The sequence below is a fragment of the Polyodon spathula genome, chromosome 1 (genome assembly GCF_017654505.1).
Source record: "Polyodon spathula isolate WHYD16114869_AA chromosome 1, ASM1765450v1, whole genome shotgun sequence".
Taxonomy (NCBI): Eukaryota; Metazoa; Chordata; class Actinopteri; order Acipenseriformes; family Polyodontidae; genus Polyodon; species Polyodon spathula.
In genome coordinates this window covers 29,179,912-29,186,708 of record NC_054534.1, presented here as the reverse complement: position 1 = coordinate 29,186,708, position 6,797 = coordinate 29,179,912, and the positions used below count along the sequence as shown (strand labels likewise).

The 6,797-nt window shown below is 36.7% G+C and overlaps 1 long non-coding RNA gene across 1 annotated transcript; it reads right to left on the bottom strand.

Moving 5' to 3' along the window:
* Nucleotides 1-1,005: 1,005 nt before the first annotated feature.
* LOC121295002 lies at nucleotides 1,006-6,164 on the bottom strand. The gene is made up of 3 exons (XR_005946843.1): nucleotides 6,066-6,164; nucleotides 1,422-1,519; nucleotides 1,006-1,095 (listed from the first exon to the last, which is right to left on the bottom strand). It is a non-coding gene; the product is annotated as an uncharacterized LOC121295002 (long non-coding RNA).
* Nucleotides 6,165-6,797: the final 633 nt, after the last annotated feature.

Here is a 6,797-nt window from a genome sequence, read left to right as displayed (position 1 = left end):
CAGCTCTTTTTTTTTTTTAGGCACAAACCTAGGTGATGTCATTGTTGTGAAGTGAAGCACTGCTGGGTGCATTGTCAGACAAGGCAAAGCTGAGCGCCACAGCCACCTGGTCATTTAACAACAATGCACACCTTAAAGTGCCTTACAGGGATCATCAAATCTCCCATTCCAGAAGGAAAACCAGAGGTGTGTAAGAAAACAAGCCAGTGATGAGGCTAAAGAGATCAAACCAGTGTATTTTTGTCTACCAACAGCTCTGCTTGAGAATCTTGTTCAGCCAATCAGAGTGCTATGTTCACCCAATCCACTGTGTACCATAAGGTATCTATTTGTAAGGAAGCTCCCTTTATGCTAACTTTGTTCTTTCTGTACTTTTGAACCATTTTGCCTTGATGGAATAAAAAAATAATAATTTACCTCATCATACACCTAAATCATTAAAGAGTGATTCAAATCCATTTTCCTCATCATTATTATTGGCTTCTCTTTATCTATTGGTTCTTTGCTTGATTGTTATTTTAGTGAAACTGTTCTACAGCACAGTGATTCTGTACCAGGTAGCAGCAGTTACTTTAAACCTTTTAAATATCTATTGGTCATTTCTAAAACTACTCAGTTTCAGAAATGTAGCTATAATTAGTCTTTTCAGAAGTTACACAAAGTCATTAGCTCAAATTGCTTTTAAGATAATAGGCTTTGACACTGCCAGCGATTATTATTAATTTTACTTGACTTTACTTAGAGAATCACATAATACAGTTGTGTACCGAGTATAAAGCTTGTATCATTGGGTCTTCATAACCTGGACAGCAAAAAGTCACAAGTCAAAGTGAAGGGTACCATTTGATTTAGAAAAGGAGTTTCCATGAAATGGTTTATGAGAGTATAAGCAGTCAAAGCAGCAGAATCTTAATACAAAGCATACGTTATAGTATATTAAACAAGTAAGAAATTAAATAGTCTGAAAATGTTTATGGTATGAGGTATCTCTTTAACTTACCTCCTCTATATGTCCCATAATCCAGTCAGACAGAGCCTCATATTGACGTGCCAAATGCTGCATTTTACTGGAACATTCCCTCCCCCTGTATTTCTCTATGTGGAGATAAAAACAAATAAAAATCACTTAAGTGTGGATTGTATACCATTTTATTATTTTATTAGTTCCCATAAATTAATTAATAAGTAAAGAAAACACACACACACACACACACAGCCCAATTTCAATTAATTACACATCACTTACTTTCATAAATGAAAAACAGCTTTTTGGTATATAGTACAAAACATTTCTTTGTCTCAGTTCTCCTTCAAAACAATTGTATATACTATAGTATTGACTGAGACATAAAAATAGTGCTAAATACTAGATTACAATTTCCAAACAAAGAGCCATGGAAGACAAAAAGACAGACAAATACCGTGATCAAAAGACTTCTTGAATCTATTACACATTTGACACTTCCAACATCTCAGCACTGCCGTGTTCACGTGGCTTTCCATAGGGAAATGACACCATCTACAAACAATGAAAAAACTTGTACAATTACACACTATAAATGAAGGGATTTGTTTTTGAGTTTTACAGAAAATAGAAGATGACACATTTTGGGATGAAGAAGTTTTCTACATTCCTTTCCCATCTTCACCAATGGATAAATTGCAACGCCTCACCCAAAACTGTGTGGGCTTCCTTGTTGACCTTTCTCTATAACAACAGAAATTTATCTGGATTTCAACTTTGAGATGCTACCTGTATTTTTGTAATAAAGATAACACATAACACAACGCAGAGACAGCATAGCAGTAGGGGGGCATTACAGCAAAATGTTACAATATGTAACACCCCAGTAAATTAACTACAAAACAAAGGATGCCAAATAACAGTTCAACCGTTAAACGTTGTTTTGTTTATTCCCGAAATAAATTGTACATAAAGATAAAACCGCATTTTATTTATTTTTTACTTTTTGTTCATTCCTTGCCATTGCTGTTTCTTCACAGTAAACAGTGGCCATAGCCCCATTTTCATAAAGTAATAACATGAGGTTTACTTGTGCCTTTTTGTAGCTGGTGAAGCAAACAAAAGCAGAAAATTAACTTTAAACACTTCAAATAAAACAAACGTTGAAATGGCGTTGTAAAATGAAGGGGGAAAAACTCACCATTTTGGTTCTCATTTACATTCCACAAAACAGTGAGTTAAAAGCAAAGCCCAAAATGCAGGCAACCCATAAATTGCCCGTTGCCCCTGGAAAGCCTGAAATAAAAATTTAAATAGCTTAGTTCGGGCTTTTCCCATCGCCATCTGCCTGTACTTTCCCTCACCAACTGTCAGGCAGGGTATTTAAAGATGTGCGGATTGGCTGGGCCGGGCACTGCCTCCCTCCAGCTCCCCTATAAAAGGGGCTACGAGCAGGACCTCGAGGTTAGCCTGGAGAACAAGAAGCAGATACAAGAATCTGGATTGTATAAACTGGTTATTTTGTTCGATTTATTTGTGTGAGAATAAACCAAGTGTTTACTTTAAGCAACTCTGTTTTGTGTCCTTGACATCGCTACAATATAATAACATATGTAAATAAGGAGTTGTACTGAACCATCCAATCAGAGAGATCGATGCAGTTACTGGCTGGAACATAAATGATTAGCTGATTCACATTTGACAGTGTTATGACAAGCAGTTGGAGAGCGTACTCAGAGTGACTGACTGAGAGTGTAAGTTAAGTACGTAACACATATCTAGATTTTAATAATTTTTTAAAATAAATTAGTCTTATGTATGTTATTAAATATTTTATATAGCCATGTCGTGAATAAAAATAAATTTTAAATACATGCCTATTTTCTGAAACAGGACATCCTGTGTAGTTTTTATGAATGAGATGAGTGTGTGAGTGAATTACGCTACTCAGGCAGGTCAAACAGGCTCTTCTATCGTTGCTTTATCTCTGTTCCGTTGAAAACCTAAAATGAAAGATCTGTGAGATTCATTTCGGACTTTGTTGGGTACTCCTGCATCTGCCTGGGCAAAACCCAGAAAATCTTTTAGATTCATTTCAGACTTTGCCCGGGCAATCTGCAAATTGCCCAGTTTCAGGGTTTGCCCATAACATATATATTAATCTCGCATATCATACTCAGCTCTTTTTCAATTGCCATTTTTCAAACTGTGGTGCATTTTCTGATGAGGCGGTAAATAAGTGCAAGGTATTTTTGTCATTTGTAGCGAATACGAGCATCTGATTTTTGTATCCGAATACATGTCAAACACTATTTGTTCGGATATTTGTCCTGGCACTAATATATATACAGTGTGTGTGTGTGTGTGTGTGTGTGTGTGTGTGTGTGTGTGTATATATATATATATATATATATATATATATATATATATAGATATAGATATAGATATAGATATACACACACACACACACACACACACACACACACACACAGTGCTCACCCTTTACAACTCTATAGTGGGGAGCAATTGTTACAATTTGTGTTCTGCCTTATAATGAGTATACTAGGGGTACTGTAACGGCATTATGGAGCAAATCGGAGCCACGACCCTACCGTGTTATAACCAATTCCGCACTATAACGAGGAGCATTATAACAAGTGAACACTGTTATAAGACAAAAGAAAAAAAAAGAAAAAATGCATTGCACAGGCAGAGATTAAACCCGGCACCTCCATGCACGCGACTACAGCGCTGATCGGCTGTGCAAGAGAACCGCGACCCCTTAGGAGTGTGTTAATATTGTTGTGGTGCGTCACCCTCCGGTCCTGACCCCTACCCCATGCAGGCTACAGCCTACTAATATGTAGTATTGGCTACTAAAAGCATACTTTGACACAAGTATACATATAGCCTGTAATATATAACTTAAAAATATACTCATATATTAAATATTGCAATTCTGTTCCATGTGGGTAATACATAATTACTGTACGGCTTTAAATATATTCTCAATTATTTCGTGATATTTGTGATAAATCCTTTCAACCGTAATTGTAATATTTTGCCGTTAGATCACTTTTTCGCTTTGGAAGCGAATTGATCAGTGTGGGGTTATCGTTAAATAAATGTCTTTTATATGTAAAATATAGGTGCCTGGATTTGTGATTATGAATTGTTCCGTTACAAAAGTTGTCAGTACATTTTGGGATTGTTCACACTTGTTTCACTTAGTACGGTACTATAAATCCTTAGTCTAGAAAGGGTTAGACTAACTTAGTCTCGTACTTAGTATCCTCTAGAGGGCAGCGCAGTTATTTTTGTGTTTGCAATTGAGACCTTTTGCAATTGGTATTTAACTTCATCCCATAACTTCATTCATCCCCAGTTAGTATGCTGCTTTCAGTTCGTTGCAATTGACCCAACACGTTTATTTGAAAGAGTATCGCATGTACTAGTTCACGTGTTCTACATCATATACAAAGTAGTAGTACGTGCAAAAAATAAAAAAAATAAAGGCAACCGCAGGCCAAGTAATACATGTTTTGTTATGGTTTTGCATTTAAATGGTTTAAAAAACAAACAACTTAAAAGGAATTCATAGGAATTGGTTTGACCCACGGCCTGCACTGTTACAGTATATCAGCGATATGTACGCAACAGAAGCCGCTGGTAGATTACAAAAACGATTAATTAAACTTAGGCTAAGTAATTGTTATCTTAGTATGTTTATACTCTATATTAATTACATTATAGTCACTGAAAAAGGCAAGAGAGAACCAGGTCGTTGTTGTTGTTGTTATTATTATTATTATTATTATTATTATTTATTATTATTATTATTATTTATTAATTGTTTTGTTGTTTTCTTGGTTTAATATAATATAGCAGACTAATGTTCCGATTGAAGTAGGCTACAATATTTTTTTCGTTAAAGTTGTCGTCGTTTGTTGAAATTAAACAGCTTTCGTATTTTGTTGTGTACTACTCATTTAATCAAACCAAGTAGTGTAGGAAGTTGCTTGTATCGTTCATGACGTTTTTCAAATAAAGTAAGCTTATTGGTGTATAAAAAACAATGGAGTTGCATCCAAACGGCACTAAAGCTGAAATAATAAAGTAATTTAAAGACAAGTAGGCTGCAAACGTGGCAAAGGACTGTCTCTCTCTAGCGCGCACGCAAGAACTTGCAGACTTATCAAGTATTGTAGCGTTCAGTGCTATGGGGGTGAGGCAGACTCGGGGGAGACCAGATGAGGTTGCACAGACTTTTGTTTTTTTTAATAACACAACGAAACCCTGTTTGGGCCGGGGTTCACGCCAAAATAATAAATAGCTGTCTCTCGCAGTCTCTCTCCCCCCAAGACATTCACCCATGTTCTCCCGCTCGCAGCTCTCTTCTCCCCAGTCCCCCACCCCTCCTACTTATAGCCTCCGGGCGAACCGCCCACGGCGCACACACACACACACACTAACGGCGTGCCCCGTACCCTCACAATACATGGAACTTTAACAGGACGTAACAAACAAGACAAACACAACGTCCACGATGCTGCCATCGCCAGGGTCGTTACAGTATGTTGAGAATTTAAAAAGAAAGTAATTTAGTTTTAATTCGAGGTACCAGGAATATGACTTCCATTCGGTAATAAAAATACTAAAAGGCTCAAAACTGTAGATTGTGAGCGTCCCTTGTTAGTAGCCAGTCTGTTTTTCATTCAACAGTTTCCTTCAGTTTTCGTGACAGTTTTTGTAGATTCGGATTTTGAGATGGATTCGGTATTCGGCCGAATCCCCAAAACTTGGATTTGGTACATCCTTAATTTTAATGCTAATAATTGTCAGTATAGTTACTAGTGCTACGCACCACTACAGTCTTTCTCAAGTCGCAGGCCAAAAAAAAAAAAAAAATAAATTCACGTTGACAGACTAAAATACATACAGTATCTCTGTGTTGCACTTTCATGATGTGCTTTCCCCACACGGTAAACCCCCTTGCAACAACATACCGTACTGTACAACTAAGTACGAAATGCTACTTGCGGTTATTGATGTGCTCGATTTGGGACATCAAGGAAAACCTAAACATTTTTTAAATACTTACGTTAAAACTCCCCTTACAGAAAATGCTGGCACTTAATAGAGATAATTTCTGAAGCGAAACTTGATACTGTATGTCAATGAATACAGTGGCCGTGTTGTTTTGTTGTTATTATAGTTAAAGTATGTTGACATACGGCTAGCCGTAGCAGTCAAACTAAAGTTCTCTCCAAAACGGGACGGATAGAACAGTAAATTATCGATTTCTCCTGTCTGTGACATAGTTAGGCTCCCACACATACACACTAGTATTCCATGTTTGTTATGGTTTTGCCTCTAAACGGTTTAAAATTAAATAACAAATAGACAGGTATTCAGAGAATGCCAAAAGGGCCACATTGACAGGAGACAAGAATAAAACGCACATTACACGGACATTGGTTTGACCCACGGTCTGACAGAGTGACTGAAACACAAGCAGCTAGGCAGTTCAATGGAACCTACAAAAACATGTTAGTTTAAAATAGGCTAGGTCGTTCTTAGTTTAGCCTGTTTTTATTCTGTATTAATTAAATTATATTAATTGAAAAAAAAAAAAAACGTTTAAAAAATAAATTAAATAAGGGACTCCTATGCAGTGTGCGCACACATCTACTATTCTGAGCCGGTGTTCTCTGTAGCTGTAAATGTCTCCCTGTCTGAAATTAATTAGAGCAACCATGTGATTTTGGAGGCCTCTTCCCAGGGCAAGTTCAATAAATGTGGTATCAATATTTTGTGTATTTTCAAGTGGCAG